This window comes from Neopsephotus bourkii, unplaced genomic scaffold (genome assembly GCF_033783945.1).
Source record: "Neopsephotus bourkii isolate Nb327-2 ecotype Australia unplaced genomic scaffold, CSIRO-AGI_Nbou_v1 NB_414, whole genome shotgun sequence".
Classification (NCBI taxonomy): Eukaryota; Metazoa; Chordata; class Aves; order Psittaciformes; family Psittacidae; genus Neopsephotus; species Neopsephotus bourkii.
The window spans coordinates 537,705-560,542 of NW_026900918.1; the positions used below are offsets into that span (position 1 = coordinate 537,705).

General features: G+C 35.8%; 1 protein-coding gene across 11 annotated transcripts in view; it reads right to left on the reverse strand.

Moving 5' to 3' along the window:
• The window catches only part of DMD (dystrophin), a 745,980-nt gene that overhangs the window by 516,498 nt on the left and 206,644 nt on the right, over positions 1–22,838 (reverse strand). Inside the window, exon 1 of one of the 11 annotated variants that reach the window (XM_061349400.1) lies at positions 11,811–11,949. The exons of the other annotated variants lie outside the window; for them this stretch is intronic. The gene's annotated coding sequence lies outside the window, so the exon portion shown is untranslated. Of the gene's footprint in view, positions 1–11,810; positions 11,950–22,838 lie in introns of those variants that run through there. 11 annotated transcript variants of the gene reach the window in all.

The following is a 22,838-nucleotide window of genomic DNA, read 5'->3' on the forward strand; positions in this document are numbered from 1 at the left end:
CCAGATGGAGAAAGCCAGAAAGGATAAGGAAAAAGAAAAGCCAATCCAACCTCTTGTAAACTGGAGCATAAATACAACAGTAGCTTGAATAAAAACGACTTGAGAGATCAAGTAACCATAACGGTACAACAGCTTTATTCAAGCTTTTAAAGGAAGGATTTCATTTACTAATAACTGAGATGGGTGCCATTAGCAGCAACTTAGGCAGAGTCATTCAAATAATAGTGAACAATAACTTCTATGTGAGAGATGCACAAGCAAAATATTGCAAGATTCCTCTTGATATACTTCTGCTAGACAGATGTAAGCTCCACAGCAGCTGACTTTCTCTAGGCTGATGGATACAGTAGGGCTTGAGAAATCCTATCTTCTCAATCCCCTAACAGTCCTGTGTATTACCAAATTTTTGGCTATAACATTTTACCAAAACACCCATGTACCTCTCCTTTCGGGCTTTACCTCCTAATACACTTTCAGATTACCTCTTTCCAGGAATACCTTCCCCATATACAAAGCTAACTTTGCCCTTTCTTCACAGGTAGATACCTACCTTCTCTGGTTTACTATGTTGCCTCCTTCCTTTTTCCCTTCTGAGATAGTGGGCATCAAAAACCTAAGTTTTCCTCTTCTTTTTTGGACTATGTATTTCTTTCCCTTCTGCCTCCATTTTACACCACTAAACACAATCCAAAATCTTTATTTCACTGATGTCTATTTTACATCCTTCCTCCTCTTACCACATTGACAATTAAGAATTTTATCCTACTTCTTGCTTCACCATGCACATTCTTTTACCTGTTCTTCCTTCCTTTTGTTTTCCCACCTCAGTTCACTTTTGTAGATTCATCTTCCTTGAGAGTGGAAGCAAAAAGAGGGCATGTAAGCACCTCTGAGGGATGAATAGTGCACACTTACATACCCTTACAGTCTTTGTGCTACACAGATATGTCTTTTACATATTCTAAATTTTCCAATTGTACAAAATTGTATCCAGCTTATCAAAATCTTCTAGACGGGGATTCCTGTGCCCCAACTCTTTAAATATCTGATTGCCTCTCCACAGCTTCCTCATTCTCTTTGCCTGGCTACAGCCCAGTATTACAGGAAAATGCTGCATAATGAGTGATAGAGGTTTCAAATAAAAACATGCAAATCATGCACAATATGTCTAAATATGCTTATGCAGGCCAGATGCAATCTGCAGCTGCAGCACAATCCTGTTTATATTCTCGATGGGTAGAGTTTACAGTCAGAAAGTTCAGCAATATTCTCAAAAAGTAACATGGGCCTCACTATGTCCTCAACAAGAATCCCTTCACAGCCTGCATAGCTGTCTTGTGCAGAAACAGTAAACAATTTCAAATGACATACAAATGTTCCATTTCAAAGATCAGTGTGCCCTGAGTCAGTATGAAACTAACCATGTTTTATTTAGTGGCTAGTTACACAGAGTTTAAACAAGAACAAAATAGTCTCTGGAAGGTAAAGGACCATGAAGCTGTTCCTGTTCGCATGGCATTTTCCACACTACACAATCCACAGCTATAAAGCAGCTTTAGAGAAGAGTGTTACATCTCTTGGAAGGACCAAGATAGCACAAGTCAGCTCAGAAAAGGGATATATTGCCTTATTGATCTGCTGAATATCTTTTTAGCTCCACAGTGGTAAAACTTTGTCTTTCCAAAATGAAATACAGGATCACTTTCATCTAAGCCATCCTCAGGGTCAGCACTCTCAGAAGACCAATCCTTGATTCACTGCTGACCAACGACTTGGAGGGCAGAACACTACACAGCCCTCCACATCTTTTCCTCCAATGTGATGCCACTCTGACCTCAGCATCCTGGAGTTTCAGATAGCCTTTTTAATGTTATTTCTTGTCACAGATTTTCTTATAGGCTATAGTGAACCTTGCATTTCCTTCTAGGCCCACTCTATCATCCACAGGCTTCCTTAAAACTGACTTTGTTGTGGTTTGTTTCTCTAAATATGTACATTTTTAAGAAGTAGTATATTTCGCTTCCTTCTCAGGCACACCACTCACTAATTCCTGCTCATATACATATTTAAATTCAACTGAAGTGCTTTAAAATAGTCAGAAGGATGTTTAGCTTGCTTGCACAGGGCATGGAATAATTCACATTTCATTTAAATATCTAATGATGATATACTAAGGTAACATCGTAAAACTGGATCAAATAAAAGCTACTGTATCTAAGTTTCTGTAACTATTAGTTTTCATAGTATGTGTAAGAAAATAAATCAGGAAGCTAAACCTTTTTATTGAAGTTGAAGAGAAAGGTCTCTGCCAACAGAGAAAGGTCTCTGCTGGGTATTCTGACAAAATCAGTAATTTTAAGTAACTGTGTGATATTCAGTGGAAAAAAGATACAGTGAACACAGGATCAAGAAACAAGGGATTTGATTCCTTCTATGGTCTAAATATGTGAGGAAATTCTAGGCTTCATTTTGCTGATCAGGGCAGTTTTTTCTTCTTTTGCAACATCAAATGGAATAAAACAATAAAGCGAAGCACTTAACACTAATTACAATTTTCTAACCTTGAAGGTGCTTATGACATAAAAATCAAATTAACTATTTAATCAATCAAGTTATGAGATTAGTATTTTAGGCCTTTTGCTTGACAAAACAAAATCAATTAGATGTCTAGAAAATTATGAAATATACCTTTTTTTTACAAACTATATGTTCAGAAAGCATATGAACAAGACTGATATAGATATTTAATTTGAAGTCTTGAATGATAAACTTCATGAAAATCTTAAAGAATCTGCTCCTGAGAGATCAGAAACTATCATCTAGGAATTAATTCCTATTAAAGATAGAATTTTGTGTTTATAAAAAGTTTATTTATAGTGTCATGTGTACCATCTGTGACAGCTTATTTATACACTACAGCAAGGAACCAGGAAAGTAAACTGAACATCATCTTTTTCAAAAGGAGAAAATGAAGTGGCCAGCAGGCTGCCCATTGCATACTATAGAGGTGTATTTACTTCATTTCTGTAATGGTCAAACCATAAAGACAAAAACCATATTTCTATGAACCAACTTTTGCTTCTGACATTCTTTCACTATGAAAACATAATGCCATTTGTGATACAGTACACACAGACGCAGGAGGCAAGGGGAAACTTGTTAAGGCTGCACCGCATGAAGTGTTGCAATAATAAAGGGGTTAAGCAGTATACACATTAAGACTAATTCTAGTATTGTCTTTTTATTAAAACTGGGTTGTTGTTAAAAAACTGCTGATGTCAGGATTTGTTGTCATGAATATTAAGAGCAACACTGCCAGAATTTGCAAGTCATAATAGGCTAGGCACATATAAAATTTTATGAATGATGGTAACTTTTGAAGCTCACTGTAATGTTACTAAATATGCCCTCTAACTGACGCTATATTTAGTATCAGTTAAACTTCCTTGGCATCAAACCCATTGGTTCTCATGAAACTAGAAAGCAGAGGTGGTTTAAGTTCAACAGAGCATGCTACTGCTAAGATTCAGCAGCTTTGCTCATTCACTGTAAGGTTCTTGTGTGAACAAAACAGCTCAAAATACAGTGAAGAGTTTGTATGACCATTAGGTGAATTTCTCCATGGTTCTCACAGTTTGAATATTTAATGATATACTCAAGAAAGAAAAATAAAAATCAGTGGAATCAAGTATTCTAACTTATGATTTAATTAAAAAGAGCATATTCACAGATTTTAAAAAAGATTAGTGATTATTTGTCTGTGAGGATTATGCTTGTTAGAAACAATCTGTAAAACATGAATGAAGGAGGAACTGATAAGATTTCACTGATGTTAAAGCTATAAAATATACATTTTAAAGTTCTATCTATAAACATAATTTGGCATAAAGATGTCTGATAAATCTGGTAAACTTCAAACTTCTTCAACACATGTTAAATTTTGAGTCCTCTATATTTCTTTTGTACCATCAAAAAAAACCCAAGAATTTTTAATTTCCATAAAGTAAACACAATAAAAGGTAGCTTGCAGTTTACCAGACAATGTATTGTAGAAGGAGACAGCACACTGGAAAGCACGTATCTGCTACTTCAGCTTCGTATCTGCCCTGTAACTCTGTCAAGAATGATGCTCCAGGCAAAGAGAAACATCTCAATGGATCTCAGATCTGCTTCCTGTCTTTTCGCACCTTGCTTTTTTCATCACATTGCCAATATCCAATGCAATCTGTGTCTGTGAACTAAAATTTCCATCTAATTTAAATAATCAACCACATCTTAGCTGCAGGCTGATTGTGATCATAAATGGTATTATAGGTATTAACACAGCACTCATCTTAGCCTTTTGTCCAAAATTCCAGAGAAATTCTTAAAAAATATAGTCTGAACCTCTTACTGCTAAGGTTTGGAGAATAGTTTCTGTTAAAAACAGCTATCATATGATACAAAGTCTAAATAAGGTAAGGTAAATAAGGAAATAAGGTAAAATTACTCTGCATATGGAATTTCTGGCACAGTTTTTATCTTATTCCATTCCACTGGAGAGAAACTCAAGACTATGTTGTCTCCAAACAGAGTATCTATAGTTCTGTAGGCAGTATAAAGGACACTAAAAGCTCAGATATAGTTGTTTAAGGATTTCTAATGAAATCTACGGCTGGCTAAGCATCTACAGGATTTGTGTGTGTTTGTGTCCATCTTCATTTCCAGAAGCAACAAAAAGCTATATATGATGGACAGAAAGGCATGAGGCTTCCAGATGGTAGTTCCTTCCACTTACATCCATTTTCTATTTAAGGCAGGTAAGGAGAAAGGCCAGGGCAAGATGAGGCAAAGAGCACAATGTTTTCTAAACCTGACTTTCTAAAATTAGGAAAGGAGAGCAGAAAAAAACTTTTGGTTCTATTCTGACTTGGGCATAGAAATTTAGCAGAAGTTTCCTCTTGGCTCCTTGCAACAACACTGATTGTCAGAGAGCAGGCAACAGAAACTGCTTTTGTGAAACCAAAGCAGGTACAGAAGTTAGGTGATTTAAAGCTTCATCAGGCTGGTAGTCATGGACATCCATAAAACCAGTCAGAATTACCAGCTGACTTCAAGACTGTCTGTAACGCACCTGGTATGAAACACTGGTAAAAGCTTTCTTGATTGCTTTACAGTCCACACTGGGATGTGTACTATGGTGGCTACATTGCTACTATAAACCAGACCAAGGTACACCTATGCTACGCTACGACCACAACTTCCACTGCAGCAAAGGCTGCAAAAGACCTTGACCTCTTGGCTGAATGATTTCATTAAAACAGAAGGCAAATTCCTGTGATTTCTGTTGTATGGAAATCTTCTAATGTTGGTTAAATGAGAAAGGAGAAACATACAGCAAATAAATAATGAAATAAACCAAAAGCTGAAAGGAAAAAGGCATGGATATCCAACAGTGTCAGAGATTTAGTAATTATTCAAAACAGAAGCAAAATCTGTTAGGCAAAGAACTGGAGGTAGCACAATCTATGTGATGTTACTACAGTGTGTTTCAGAAATCCAAAATAATGCTATCTATGTTCTACTCTCTTCTTATCTGGAAAAAAAAAAAACACATTTGAAAATAATTACATATTCACAGTAACATATACTACCATTTTAACACAATTGAAAAGTCTGATGACTACCATATGCCTTTGCACAGTCCAGTTCTCGAATTTTACCCAGCGATAACATAACTGCCATTTGGAGGTGCAGGTAGGCTAATCCTGCACATTCATACTGCCAGTGCCACATAAAATGCATGCACACTCAACAGTGCCAAAAAATGGGGGCTTAACCCATAAGTTTTCTCAGGAATTAGATTCTCAGGTATTGAGTATGCCTAACACAAACTGACAGAATTGAGTTTCCTGCAAAAAGTAATTATGGCTGCCATTTTCTCTTAAGAAACAGAGACCTCTCTTATTATGTTACAGCCTAGAGATGAGGTTACATTAATCCAAGAACTGAAAGATCTTGAACTCCCTCTTTTGCCAGAGGCAATGTAAATCTACATTACTGACTACAGGGAAGATAGACTAAAAAACACTACTTTGCAAAAGGGATTGTCATTTATTAAACCACTTTATCTTGATCAAATTCATCACACACTCAATGTCCACCAATGAAATTGCAATGGAATGCTTACCGGTGTACTTAACATAATGTGAATGTGTTTTACAGCTTCTGCACTATATAATTTCTTATTCTGTCCTCACACAGAGCTTTGAGTAAATAGTCAGCATTTTGGAAGACTAGGCTGAAAAATAATGTATGGAAAAACGCGTCAAAAAAACTCTATTTATCCATAAATAATTCCAGCTAATTTTACAGCCATTATGTTGTCCATAAGTAAGTACAGAAATGCAAAAATGTGCACTCATCTGTTTTATCAAACTTCTTTAAAAAAAAAAAAAAACACGGGTAAGAAGAAAAAAAAAAATAAACTAAGAAAGGGCATTCAAGGCTCAATGTATTTTCAGTAAGACATCATTTATCTTCATTAAATGTATGCTGGAGCTAGCAGAAATGTCTTAGCTGTTTTCTGATGAACCAAGACTATGAAGATATCTAGCCAGTCATTGCCAGAGGCCAGAACCAGGAACAGGAAAGAAAATAAGGAAATAACATTAAACAGGAAAAACATGGGATGAAGTGGTCCTGAGACTGATTTTTGACCTTTTGCTAACAAAACAAACACTACACAATATGACTTTAAACTCCACTAACATCTGTGACATAAAGCAGTGTCTCACAAAGTCACTAAAATATTGAATTGCTAGAGGATGAGGAGATATGCCTGGGAAGTATCACTCCATATTGGGCTCATCTCTTCTATTCCTTGTTGGAAATGTACTACTGTTTATATCAGGTACAGAATGTTAGGCTAGATAGATCTTTCATCTGTTCCAGTACAGAATTTGTGTTCTTTCATAATAGCTTAGTTAATTTAGTGAAGGGAAGACATATATATTGATTGGTTTTGTCAGACAGAATTTGTACAGTTTCCTACTGACTGACAACAAACTTTTCCTACTAGTGAAAATCAATAGCTCGAGGGTTTTAGGTGAGAAATGTAGATGATGGTATATATGTATGAAATGATACCCCATTGGTATTAACAACATTTTTTTTTAAGCTATAAATGACATATAGCAGCCTCTGAAAATTTAAGCAAAGATACAATTCAGGTCAGAGGATGGCCCACAGTGTTTATGTTTTGTGTCCCTAAATGGCATAAGGAGTCTCCTGTTCATAAGACCCACCTAATACAGATTGATTAATGATATTTGGGTTTTTTTCAATCTGTTTTAAATAAAGTTTTAGCTAAATCTTTCATGGGAAGGGAGGAAGATTTCAGTTTGGGGTGTGAATTTGTTGGTTTTCCTCTGAAAATCATTAGAACTGATGGAACTGAAAAAAGTTGTGCATAAAAGTGGTTCTAGTCTGGCCACAACCTATTATTACTTAATAATAGGTCGTGGCAGAAATAGTCAAATAGTTACTAAGCTAAAATCCTTAAAAAAGCAAAGCAAACCAAAAACCCCAAACCCCACAAAACAAACAACAACAACAACAAAAAGCAGATAGACAATGAGACTGTTGGTATGAAAAAGAAATATTCTTTGAATAATCAATACAACAATGTGAAAAAAGCTATTATGCGAGATATAAAACTACATTAATAATACATCTCTGTAATGGGTGACCCTGACTGGACACCAGATGTCCAACAAAGCTGCTTTATCAGTCCCCGCCCCCAACCCCCCCCCCCCAACTGGACAGGGGAGAGAAAATGTACAAGGCTCAGGAATCCAGATAAGGACAGGGAAATCCCTTGCCCATGATAGTAACTGGTGAAACGGACTCAACTTGGGGAAAAGTAATTTAATGTATTACCAATCTAATCAGAGTAGGGTAATGTCTCCCATGGGAGACAAACACTGCCAGCAAATATGCTCCAGCATGGGCTCCTCTCTCCACAGGGCCACATGTCCTGCCAGAAGCCTGCTTCAGTGTGGGCTTCCCATCGGATCACAGCTTCCTTCAGGCATCCCCTTGCCCTGGCATGGGGACCTCCATGGGCTGCAGGGGGACAGCCTGCCCCACCATGGTCTGCCCCATGGGTTGCAGGGGAATCTGTACTTGGTACCTGGAGGACCTCCTCCCCTCCTTCCTCACTGACCTGGGTGTCTGCAGAGTTTTTGCTCTCATATATTCTCACTCCTTTCTCTTGGATTTTGTTGCAGAGGCTTTCTTTTCCCCTGTCTTACCTATGTTATCCCAGAGGCACTACCACTGTCACTGATGGGCTCAGACTTGGCCAGTGGTGGGTTTGTCTTAGATCCATCTGGCATTGGCTCTGTTGGACAGAGGTGAAGCTTTTGGCGGCTTCTCACAGAAGCCAGCCCTACAGCCACCTGCCACCAAAATCTTGCCACGCAAAACCAATACGTGTTTAACAAAATTTATGCTATTTAATACGAGATAAGAGCGTTAGGCTAAAACCATGTCACTTTAATATGTCCAAATGCTACCCTGCCTAAGAGCTACAGTGTGATGCTACCAGACAGTAATCTAAATCCATTCCCTAAATCCCACAAATATACAATTAAAAAAAGAGTTGCCTGTGATCCACACCAGGTAATATATTTCCCATCTCACTCTTAGCTCCTTAGAAGGGAAAATCCTGAGACGTAGTTATCTGATGTTTGTCCAAACCTTTGGAACCATTAGACAATGGGGTCACAGCAGTGTGAGGTTCAGTGCCCCTGGTGAGCAGCTCCATTGCTGGACAGTTCCCCAGCCTGGCTAGAAACAGCACTGCTGGGAGAGATTTACTGGGCCACTAGTGGTACCCAGACCTTTTGCCATTTCACCTTTTGCCATTTCATCTTTCATATGCATTTTATTTTAAACAATTAATAGATACAGTTATATTATTTTCCTTACTGAGGAGAAAAACAAACCAACCAAACAAACAAACAAACAAAAAAAAAAAACAAAACAAAACAAAAAACACCAAACCAAATACTTAACCTTTATCTACTTTTGTAGAGCAGGAAGAAAGCACTGAATCTCCTCGGCAATTCATGAAGAGTGGTAATGTGAATGAAATGCACTATCTACAGGAACATCTGTGTCTTCTTTCATGTTTATTTTTTGGTAAAAGTTACTGTTTTCATGTGTCAGCAAGGTATCATCTCTTCTCTATTTCTGTTATTTGATAGTTTTCTGAGCTTCCTTCAAGCAGACAAAAGTTTGCTACATAATTTCTCAAATGGCAAAAATTTGAATTATGAACTTACAAGAGAATCTAAAATTACTGGCAGTTGTGACTGAGTGAAATATATATTTTAGTGTTTTTCAAATTTAAATTGATGTGTAGTCCTGAAACAGTCCTACAAGTCAAATGACAGATTGGAGACATGGAACTGACTGTAAAATCAACATTTCAGTGCAGTTTCAGTAAATGCTAAAAAGAACATTTTCAGAAAGGTGCAAATACATACATATGTGCTCACAGAGAAATTATATATAGGCATTTTGAAGATGCCATTGTAAATTACAATTAAAAAACTAGCTGAATGATGAAATTTGATGAAGATTACTTTTACATGCTCTGGGATTAAACACAATGCTTATATGCTTATGTATGAATAGCCACATGGAAATAAATATATATAGAGATGGATATATTAATCTTTCTGTCTATGTAGAGACTGAAAATTATATAATACTACTTAAAAGAAAGTCAGAGGATAAAAATGCAGTATTCCAGTACCATGCTGTTTAACTTGCCAGTATAATGGAAAACAGTGCAAGCAGATTGCTATAAACATTCCTCTAAAATCCTTTTTCTTAAGTCTAGGCTCTAGCTTTCATAATTTGTTTACTAAATGTTACGTTTAAGATTTAAAATTTTCTTGGCATCTTTTCTGTGTTGTGTCTTCACTTACAAGGTTATTTTTACATACCTTTATCCTGAGGAACACTTGTTATAATCTGTCTGCATATATATTAAACTAAATAATTTACTACCTAACAGTTTGTTTTCTGAACTTTTATAAGGAAAAGGACAAATATCCATCATGAGGAATGCAAAGCACTCCCTCACAAGACTAAAGCAACAGTGCATGAAATTGAACTCAAAAAGAGCCTCCATTCTGTGTGACTTCTTGGCTGACACAATTTAGATATTTATAGCTTTACGAATATGCCACTGGAGAAGAACTTGGAGGTTTTTCTAGCCAGGAAGGATTAATGAACATGTGCACCTGGTAATTACAGCACTCCATCTTTCTCAAAACCCTCACATTGCCTCAATGGCAGAAACTGTAATGAAAAACCATTGAAAATATCAATCTACAATTCCGCAAGTCATTTAAATATTAAAATGTATAATCTCTTTTCATACCTTTTATGAACTATGCTGTGATATGCAAAAAAATCATGCATAGATATTTTCTGTTTCATGTTATTGCCTGGCATACCTTATTTAAAATGTAAAACTCATCTGAGATGAATTCAGGCTTTAACTTGCTCTAGACTCAGAAAGTGCAAGGGAATGACTATCAAATACTTAAGGAACAGCAGAAAGAAATAACAGCCTGGGTTACCACACGCAATTCTAAGAAGACATAAATTCCACAGTATGTTTCAAAAGAAAAAGTTTATTAGAAAATAAACGTTTAAACTGTTGGGGAAAACCAAACCAACATTTTGTGCTTTTTTTTTTTTTTTTCCTAAAAGGGTTTTAGAGTTATCATCAGGTGGAAACTTTTCAAGAAGTATGCATACTACCACAAACGTTTATCTAATATGCATGCTACTAGAAACCTACAGGAGTGGGGGTGTTTTTTTTTTTATTAAACACTACCTAGATTAACTTGGGAAACACTATGCAGTTCATATTGGATTTTGAGATTAAAAAATGCTGAAAAAATACTTCGAAAATACTAAAAACAGAAAACCCACTTCATCATCAATTTAGTAAAAATTCAGTCTATGAGCATCAATATTAGAATTTTCTTGCGTTATTCTGACATTCAATATACCATTAACCTGAAGCAAATAGATACATAAATAGATGAAGCAGACCACCCAAAAGTAAAAACAGCATTAGTAATACAGGTTATTTTAAGCCAAAAGCCTGAACTGCCTTACAGCTGAAATAAAAAAAAAAATAAAAAATATTAGTGGTGCACTTAGCTATTACAACACTTGAATGTGAAGTTAATCGTAACCTGAATGCACAGACATCTATATGGCTCTAAAAGCAGTCCTTTAAAAGATATTTAAGCACAGTATGAGATCTGAGCATTAAAAATGGCCTTTTATTGTCAACACATAGTGTTCCTTGGCGGGTTATTGAAAAAGAAAAGACTCCAATAGAGATAAGGGTGCACGAAACGCTCTGTCTGGAGTATTCAACCAAACTGACTGCAGTAAGGGGACTTCAAAAAGCAGCAAGACAAGAGATGTTCAAAGCACCTTGCAGCTTTGGGCTGCTGGCCTCTACTGCTGTTTTTAATACAGTTAGATTTAACTTGGGAGAGAATAAATAATTGACAAGAGATATTTTCCGACACCGTTCGTCACAAGCTCTGAAGTAGTCATTGTAATAACACTTAATCTGGGGCTTCTTATTTCAAGTACAAAAGCATCCCCTCCCACCTATTGCTCAGACTCCTGCATCAGGAGACTCAAGATGCAGCCTGCACAGCACCGACAGCCGCGTTCTCTGCCGCCAAATTCCTTCTCCAGCACGCCGGTTTTCGCTTCCTTACCTTTAAAAGGCTGTCCAAAACCTGTCGAGTTCCCCCCGAGGGTTTTAGTTCAGAGCATCCAGCAATGCATCCACACAAAGCTTTGCCATTGCGAGTGTGAACAGAAAGAGCTGCCGGGATGCTGGATGGCACATCAGCCAACTTTGTGTGTATCCGCGGCTCCCTGGAAAAGCTGGGCTGAAATCCCCCTTGCTTGCGGATCGGATTCAACAGCACACAATCACAGTGGGAGTGAGCAAAGATTTCGAAGGGAAAAGAGCAGGGGCATAAGAGAGAGAAAGGAAAATTGTTGCCTAGATTGGATAAACCTTGCCTGTGAAATGTAAACTGCTTCTCTGATTGACAACTACTTGCAAAACTACTCTTCTGTCATGTTTAGATTGCACCATGTACCACAGCAGACCATCAGTTTAGCAGCTGATACTTCAATACAAAACATGTTAATTATTTGCATTACTAATATATTATGGAATAACACAAGCATTTCAGCCCTCGTGTTATAACCATGTAAAAAAATGTAATATGTAAATAAAATTAAGTCTAGATCTAGCTAGGCTTCAATTTTATTAATTTTCTATGGATTATATTTGTACTAGTTTACTTAAGTTAACTAAAAAAAGATTCCTTCCTTCCCTGTTACATACAGATAGCGATGTTCCCATATAACAGTGTAGACTGTTTCACCTGCATTACTTAATTGAGTCCTTGTAGAAAATCTACATTTAACACCAAGTCCTGGCTTTACACATTTCATGCTATATTCAGCCTAGAATGAATCAGAATTTGTTGAGGCACTACTGGGCACATTACACCATGATAAGGCTTTAAATATTCTACAGCGGAACGCTGCTTACGCTATTTTCGTGAATCTGTCTGAAATGGAATATTTTTATCTGTTATAGCTAGTGCTGTACACGATATACAATATCAAGCTTAATTCATGTATCTATTATGGTCATTTTTTTCCCATTAATTTGGCCATTGCAATTTTAAGAGTGATGCTGAAGAATACCTGTGTTACCTTTTTTTTTTTTTTTTTTTCTCAAACCCTTGTAGTGTACAGATTTATTTCTGCTTGCTGACAATGAAAATACCATTTTCTAGTGGCTCTGCTGTTTGGCACTGGAACAGCAATTTGAGGTTAGAAGCAGAAGTAAAAGTGCCAGGACGATAAGAGGCCAGATGTGCTATAGAGGTGACGACCTCATTTGGCAAGAAATGCACTTTGGATATATAGTTTAAATAACATGGCTTATTTCCAGCAGTACCTATATTTAGTGAGTTTGGGTGAGGAGGAACACCTCTTACCACCTCCAAAGCCTTAGGCTCCATCATAAGACACATAACAAAGGCCAAGAACGTAAAAAGGACCACCAAAGTAAAAGGAATGGCAACTTTCACAACTTTATATCTGTTCAGTGTATTTTTTTTTTCTTCTTCACAAACATTTTATCTATCTAAATGATAAGGAGTTCACATTCCAAATTTCATTGTCCATTATGAGGCGTTAAATTGGCCTGTATAGGTTTTTTGGCTCCTATTGACCTCATCAAACAGCTGTGATTTCTAAGCAATCAGTCTCTAATGAGTTTAGAAACAATAAACAGAAGTTAAAATACCATGTGTATTTCATTTATCTTAAAAAGAAACAAAACAAAAACCTCTCTTAAATGTACATCTTGAAAAATTTAAGTTTAATACAGACAAAATGGTCTTTGGTTTTGCATTTTTTTGCTAATGCATGGAGGAATCATCCTCTAGAGACTGAAAAGGAAAAATAATAGTTATGCTCTGCCTCTGTCTTTTTAATGTAGTTAGTGCCTTATCAGCACTCAAACACAATCCTATGAACAGCTCTGGAAAACTAGCTGGTATGCTCAAATACTTTAGCTCTCTTTCAGTCTTGTCTCATTTTATTGTGTTATAATGCAAACATTTGTAACATACTGAAAACTGTATCGCAAATTTCAAAAACAGGTGAAATCTGTGCACCTAGTGAAAGGAACACCTCAGAGAAACAGCTGAAATGCACAATGTAGCTACAAATTAGGGGGAAAATAATTTGCTATACACCTATCATAAGTAAATATCTTTAAAGCTTACAATATTGATAGATTCTTTTCCTTAAAGAAGCAGACTTTTGTCAGTACTTGTTAACTTCAATTATGATTAAAAAAAAAAAAGTTACTATAGTAAATACTTGTATGTATTAATTGACAGTTAGAATACAATCTCATTGAAAGGGTTGTGAACAGAAGATAATTACCAGCTGCAAGTTCAGTGATTGAAGTATTTATCTTTTAAGGGATGTTTGTCCATCATCTTTACTGTTCACAAAACTCACTGAAAGCAAACAAGCCCAACAGTTTAAATGGTTTGTTTGCTTACGTTTCATGACTCTTTAAGTAAGAAGGAATCTAGATAACCTCTTGGCAAAGAATTCATCATGCAGCTCTTGTAGTACAACAGTACTATTTCAGGAGGCATATTGCACATACATTTCTTACTAGTCATGTGCACTTAGCAGTCCATTTTGTGTCCTACGCAAAAATATTGCATGCACATCATAAATATGCATTTGTAGTTCCTTTTGACTGTAGCATACAAGGATCGAATGTAAAGCAACTTCCTTGCAAAAAGATTCACGCACTTATCCCAATTTTGGTTTATGCCATATCCTAAAATAGTCTTACTTTCATCGCTGACATATTGCAGCCTTTCAGCAGAGGATAAAAGCTAACACATCCACAACTCCCCAAACACAGCTCTTTAACAAAGCCAAAGAACCAGACCCTGAGGGGAAAAAAATCAAAAATCACTAAACTGACCCTGTTGATTGCAGCTATCAGGAAGTTACACAGAGATAAAATGGATTCTAAATTGTCTAAGCTTAAGTATGTGGAGAACAAAACACTGATTTAGCAATGAATAGGAATTAAACAGAGACACATGTCTGTGTCTTCCGTAAACTCTCTTACAACAGACAAGTGCCTGCATACTTAAACAGATGTAGATAATCCACAGGAAATTCCAGATAATGTAGAAAACATCTCATCTGGATGTGAGAAAAAGGATACATCAGTGTAGAAGATCCATATAAGAGAGCTTTGGGGCCAGCCAACTCCCATAAGTTTCCTCAGTATTCTCAGATCATTTGGAGTAACTCTGTAATGAATGTACAACTGATCTTGCACTGATTACTGACACTTCTGTTTGTGACCATGTTGGAGATTATATTTTGCATGTCAGCACAGGTCTGTAATGTAGTGGGTAGCCAAAAGCAGAATAATTCAGGAAAAATCTAGGAAAAAGAGTGCTTTAAGTTAGAGGCAGTAAATGTCACTAAGTGAGGCTGCCAGACCTATCAGCTTTGAAAATTTTGATTCACTGTCCTGATGAACCTGACAAGTTTTGCTCAGGCAGGTATAATAGGAATGCAGAAGAAAAAATAATTTCAACAGTATTGAAAGGACTGTATCTGAAAGACAGCATTCATCCTTTGCAAATCCATCACAGAAGTACAAGGCAGACAGAAGGGGCACTTCATAGGTATTATATTAATCTAGGTTATTTGCAGGACATATTTAAGACCTCAGACACAGATGGGTACATATGATCTTTAAAGGCTTCTCTCTAATTCTCTATTCTTACTGCTAAAAATACTACCATTTTGGCTGTAAGGTGCTCTTGTCATTACTTAAGTTGGCCAGAGGTTCTTGAAAATAGAAATTAAGGAGATCAGATACAAGATTTTATATATGAATACATTTTTAGAGGAAGACTCATTAGAAGACGGTAATAAGACCGTGACAATAATTGCTTTAGTCTTACCATTTGACAAATATAAAAAAGTTTCATTTTTATCTTCAACTTATAATTTTCATTAATATATTTGAAAGAAAAATGTCTAATAGTTTTGCTGCTTAGTATTTTTAGACCAATTGCCATATTCGTTGAAGAAAATAACAAAGTACATTCTAGGAAGGTTGTCAGCTACATTAAACACTCTGAATAGTTTCAGTAGCTCTAATATATAAACTTACATATATAATCTTAACACTGAAAAGTGCATTTTAAAACTAATATTTGATTCTGCTCTTTTCTGCATTTCTTGTGATTCCATCCAAGATGAAATTTAGCATGAGAAATTGTTCTGTTATGAAATAGAGCATCACTTAGTGTGCACACCAGTTAGAAAGATGAAATTATTCCACTTCAAAGAAATGCATGTTCTATTTAGACTTGTATTTTATCACATTGGGCTTGGATCTTAAATATTCATTTTGTTTATGTGTTATTTCACTGATTTATTCCCTCATTAATTCACTCCTATAGTAATGTGATCATCTTCAATGGATGTATTTAAGCTGTTACATACACCTTATCTCTCCATGCTGCACCAAATTCCTCCAGCAAAACAATTAAGAAAGAATATCAAATTTCTCTTAATCTCATACTAAAGCATAATTTTTCCTTGGAAAAATACAACTTAATTATGAAAATGAATCCATGAATAATATGAAGACATGTGGATAATATTAGAGATGAGCATAGCAAATGAAAAGTCGACACAGCATTCATGTTCAATTTAATACATCAAAAGTGAAGCAAGATTGTGTCTAAAGAGTTCACTGGTCATCATTTGAGAGATATGTATTACCCTAATGAGTGTCAAGAAGAACATAGAATGAGATATATCGGATTTGCTACTTAATGGTTTCTAAGGTCTATTTATTCTTTGTATTCATTTTGGTGTCTCACTTACAAAGGTAGCATAGTACAAAGAGGCTCAGGACCTCTGAATTTTTTTCTGCTTATCAACAAGATTCTTTTGCTGAGACTTAGGGCACAATCAGTTAGTCTGCTTATTCATGATTTTCAAAGACTCTAAAGGAGTTAAGTTCTCTTATCTCAGTGGAACTGATGATCTTTTAGCCTCTTGCTTCCTCAGATGACTGAAACTCCTATGTCCTTTCCCTGAATATCTATCTATTGAAGAAAACATAAAATTTACTTATCTGGAGTTTCCAATGTGAAAAATGTGCACACATAGCTGAAAGATGATGGAGATGTAAACATGATCTTAGGGAAACATGGGGTTAGATCCAGGAATAAGGCAGCAGTGATTCAGCAGCCTCCTAGCAGAATGTACAGCTATCTAAAAAAAATCATCTGCTTTTTTCATAGAAAAATTGAGCAGACTATAAGGCTTTCTCTTATATTAAATACAACGCCATTCAAATTATAATGAAGGCAATATCCACCAGCTCCACCCCCTTTTTTTTTTTTTTTCCCCCGTTTTCTGTCTTCTAGTTCTCTTCTGACTCAGTCACCACCAACAGGATAGAAAAAGAAGCTACCAGAACTCAGTGTTTTCAGGAGCAGAAAGTACTATCATGTTTTATTTGTGCCATAGCTGTGGCCAGTGTGACAAGGATAGGGCACCAGTGAAAACTGATAATCTGTATCACAAAACAAAAAACTGTTACACAAAAGACAAGCCATACTTAACAACTCTCCTTTCTTTTCTCAGTCTACCTAACTTACAGATTGATGACAGAGAATTCCAGGCATGGCTAATGCAAACTACTTGTTAATTACTTGAAAGTGCCTGTGATTGACAACAGCTTAATCTATCAATTAAAAAAAACATAAGCCACTAACACTTCTGCTAAAGTGCCTGTAGTTATTCAATACAGATTTCTTACAGTTTCTGTATTTGGAATCCTTGCTGCCTTCTCCTAGTGAAATAAACCTCAGTTACTTTTTCTGGGGTTTTTTGTTTTGCCTTGTTTTGTTAAAAAAAAAAATCTAGAAATTTATTAATAAAGTAATTTAATTGTTTTGTGATTATATGTCTTTATTACTTGTAAAAGCTTGGAATTGGGATTGAGAATATATATAAAATAAATAAAATTATCATGTCGTGTTAGTATTATGAAGGTGAAGAAAAAGAGATAGCATCTCAATTGAATAAATTAATTGTAACAGGGTTGAACAGAAATCATCATAGGGATAGAATACTTCCACAGTTTGGCTAGACAATACAGTTGCAGATTTTATTTACAGACAGTTTAATCCTTCTTAGAAAAGCTGCAAAAGAGTCATTGAGCATCTTCAAGGTCAAAAGTAAATGTGACATTGTTTTGCTTATACCACAACATCAGAAAATGATACATCACAGCTATAAATTTATTAGTGTGAATAAAATCTTATGTGGTATTTGCATTTTGAAAGTAATATGGAAACATTAACTCCTTAATCCTCAAGATACTCTAGGAAGATTGTTAAATACAATGCAGTAGAACAGATCATGGAAATAAAAAGAGAAAATTAAATTCACAGTTACAGGAAAACCCTACATAAAAACTGAATTCTAGATAAAACATTTTTCCCTGTTTCTTATATATATGCAGTCCATAAGGACATACTGAAAAATTTCCATTAGTTCAAAACGAAGAAATTGGATGGCTACATAAATTCCAAATGGCTTGGGATCTGCTATTATTGAAACTTCACAGTCATTTACATGTAAAAGTAAGGGCACCAATGAAGACCATAAAATGAAACTTAAAATTGACCGAAGATTCAGCTGAAGGTCTATGTTTTGTTAGACTGAGACATTGCTATTTCCTACCTTTCCTAATGTCTTGAGCAGACACACTATAAATGAGGGTTAGGGAGTTCATCCAGCGAGGGTCGTGAGACAACTTAAAAGATACAGCAGTACTAGTATGTTACCTCACCCCACCCTCACTCCCTACCCCCAGTTTAAAAGATACAGCTGTTTTCTTAATTCTGCCTTAGTTTCAACAGTAGGGGAGGGCTAGTCATGGTATTCCAGATCTATTTTACTTTAACTTTTCCATTCTCCTAGACAATGGGTGCCTTCCATTTTCCTGATGTCTCAGGTAAAACTAACACCAACGCATAAATACCTTGGTTATCCTGCCCTAGGATTTCCCCTTAAAATATTGTTTGACATTTAAGGCTACAACACTATCCTACTGACTAGGAAATCTTTATCTTAACCATCCACCTCCAAATCATCCTAATCCAGAACAGTGACTGTGTACCTTAAAAACAATTACTTATGCCTTTGTTGCCCTAGCACACTTTATTCCTAGCTAAATTGTGGATAATCCAAAGTTTGTGGGAAACGCAGCAATGGGATTTATTTAATATCTAACTTCTTACATCTACAGCACAGATCTCTGTATCTAAGATAGTTATCTAAAATCTATAGTCAGTAGAAGTAAATAGGTACTTCTAGGGCACAATGTGTACTACATTAATGTGGATATTTAAAATAGATCAGATGAATTTTGTCTCAGATGCACCTATTAATTTCTGTTATTTACAGAGTTCAGAATCATCCCTTCTACACTGCAGACATGTAAAGTTAAGTGAGATGAATCCCACCTTATGTATCCATATTAAAATGAAGGAAATTAATTATTTGATTTCTGTACACTGGAATAGCTTTCCTGTTTATAATTTTTTAAAAGTTTCCCCATATAAACTTTTAAAATTAATGTAATTTAATTTAATTAGTTAATTAAAATTAATGTAAGTTCTGGTGTCCTCAACATAAAAAGGACATGGAGCTGTTGGAACAAGCCCAAAGGAGGGCCATGAGGATGATCAGGGGACTGGAGCACCTCCCGTATGAAGACAGGCTGAGAAAGTTGGGGCTGTTCAGCCTCAAGAAGAGAAGGCTGCATGGAGACCTCATAGCAGCCTTCCAGTATCTGAAGGGGGCCTACAAGGATGCTGGGGAGGGACTCTTCACTAGGACTGTAGTGATAGGTCAAGGGGTAATGGGCTCAGACTTAAACAGAGGAAGTTCAGATTGGATATAAGAAAGGAGTTCTTTACTCTAAGGGTGGTGAGGCACTGGAATGGTCTTCACAGGGAGGCTGTGAAGGCTCCATCCCTGTCACTGTTCAAGGCCAGGTCGAATGGAGTCTTGGGTGACATGGTTTAGTGCAAGATAACCCTGCCCATGGCAGGGAGGATGCAACTAGATGATCTTAAGGTCCTTTCCAACTCTAACCATTCTATGACTCTATAACTTTGGTTCAGAGTATTTTGGAGACAGGGGGTTTATTGTTTACTCTAACAACTGTGTTCCTTGAATTTTGAGTTCTATCTTTGCCCTGAATATATATAAGAGTTTAAGCTTTTAGACATGCTACATGTATTATAATTTCCTAGAAAGTTTACCAGAAGTAAAAGTTAGTGGAGTTCAAGACCTTAAAAATCATTCTGAATGCCACATTAATTTAGAAAGACCTTTCATACTTTCACTTTACAGCACACATCTAATGTCTGATTCAAAGAAAAATGGCTACCTTCAGTGGACTTTGACAGCAGACCGAGAGTAATTACAACAGGTGCTGCAAAGTTTTATGTTGTTTTATTTACAGAATACCTTGATGGATCTGTGCATAAACAGTGAACAAAGGAGATACCTTTTCTAAATTACAAATTTTATAAATTATGCAATAATAATATTGCTTAGAAAATAAAGTCAATAAATAATATTGAAATAACAAACAGCAACTAAAATGCTAAATGAAGGCAATCTGACCTATACCAAATATTAGATATATATCACGAATAATAATCAATGGCATCCACCAAAGCAACAATTTTAATATTGAATCCTTTCAGTAAACAAAGACCCTATAAAGTCAGATATCAGTGGTCATATACTAGCTTTTTGAAATTATGGAATACAAAAAAAAGTTTTCAACAAAGTAAAAAATCTCTGCAAAAGACAAAACTGAATTCATTTGGGAAAAACTAAAGAACTTTTACACCTTCCCCAACAGTATCTACCAGGAAAAGCTAATGCAGACATCCCTTTTATGCAATGTAATCACAACTTACTAACTCTGCTCCAGTTAGGTCAGAACTAGCTCCACACTACCAAAACCTATCAAGCTATCATTTTGATCATACTACCTATATTCACTACTTATTTTTTTATAACCACAACATACTTTAAAACTTAGTAGGTTAATATTTTCAAAATTTGTCAGATACTTTTACAATGAATACACCACATAGTAACTATCATTTAACACCTTTTTAGAAGCAAAACTGTGAGTAAAGTCCATGTCAAGTATATATTAGGTATAGCTAAATTTCTTTCTTTACTGTAAATATAAATTTCATTGTCCTGAGCATAAAGTGTAAGCATAAAGCTCTCTGACCTGAGTTTTATCCAGTTGGAATACCTGATTTACATTAGAAACATAGAGAAGGTTTCAACCAGTAATCACCACAGATCTCTAGTCTGGAGTGAAATAGTTGTTTGAACCTTACTTTCTTAAATGGATGTGGGGTTTTTTTTCTTTCTTTTTTCCTCCTCGTCAGGCATCTCAAGTTATATAAATATAACCACGTTTATAAACCCAGTGTTTCTTCCAGAGCAAGAACAAAAGAGAAAGTTTGCTTCTGTCCTCAAGTTTGATTTCGATGAAACACTCCCTAGGACTGATCCAGACTTGCTTACTGGGAGGCCTATTTTCCTCAATACTAAATATTAGAAAAAAGGTTAATAATGTATGAAATAAATCAAGTTTTAGTGTCAGTTACTGCTGCAGATTAGGGAAACAAATGCTGTAAGGAAGCATTTCTTTTTGGTTCTTTTTTTTTTATCGATTAATCATTAATATTTCCTTCATAAGTGGATGCTATGATTGTTGCAAGAGTTCCTGAAACTTTTGCAACATCCCTTCCAAAAACCCACATCTTTTTTTTTTTTTTCCCCAAAAGCTTCAGGCAACTCCTTTGTTCCAAAACTGCAAAATAGCAGTCATGGCAGAAACAGATATTTTCTAGAACATAGAAAGACAAGATGGAAAGACAAGTCTGACAATGGACTTACTCCAATGCTCATTCCCAAAGAGGTATGTTTTCTTAACATATGTCAATAACACATTGCAAAATCATCTGTTTACCTTCCATTGGGTCTCACTTTCATGAAGTGATAAGGTTTAAAGTTATTTTTATTATGCCTCAGCATAGTCTCAGCATTATTATTATAGCTAGCAAACCATTTTTAAAAACGTAAACAATGCATATAACCTCCACAGAGAAAGCCCCTAAATCTGAGTTCTACCTTTTATCTTAGGAGATTTTCTTCATAGGCCATGTGTTTCTTAAACTGAAAGAGACTACATCTGCACTACTGAGCATAGTATTCCTCTATGGAAGTATATGGATGAGTTGCAGGAAGAGATGGCAATTCATATTTTACTTTTGGTGCTTTGCTAGACACCATTAAATACTTTCATGCTCAGTGGTTGGACAAAGGACTAAATCTCTCAAAACTGTGGTCATCCTGTGAAAAACAGATTGTGGAGACTAGATTCCCAGACAAATCCCTGTCAAATAGAAATTTTACGTCTTCACCACTCATTTATGTGTCGATGTCCAGAAATCTTATAAAAGAAGATCTGGATAGAAGAAAAAAACTGAAATAAAATAAATGCTAAGAGCCCATATACACTGCCTGAGCATACATTCACATTCACTCAGAACTCTACTGTAACCATCTTCTGGAAGAATGAAGTACAAGTGGTAGCAATGCATGGCAACCAAAGGTGGAAACAGTAATTAGGCGCAGTAACAAGTTGCAGCAAATGGAAATGACAGTCCAATAATTTTGGTACCTTTTGTTACCAAATCTGGCAGATTTTTTTGCCTTCAATATCTCATTTAAACTAACATTCATGTCAACTTCAATTGCTTTAGGACAGTTTAACTACAAAAAAAAAAAAAAAAAAAAAAAAAAAGAGCCTTCCCTAATAATTTCTCAATTATAGGAGATCTTACTTGTCTCTTTCGTGATCTGCACTAAAAGATCCAGAGAGGCTAGTGTTTTGCTACAAGGAAAGGACTTCAGTCCTCTGTCAAAGGTGCATTGTCCTAACTTTCAGAAATTGATTAGACATTCAGGCACATGTTGGAACACACAAAACTTCTAGGAAAAAGTAAAATATTTGAACACAGAAT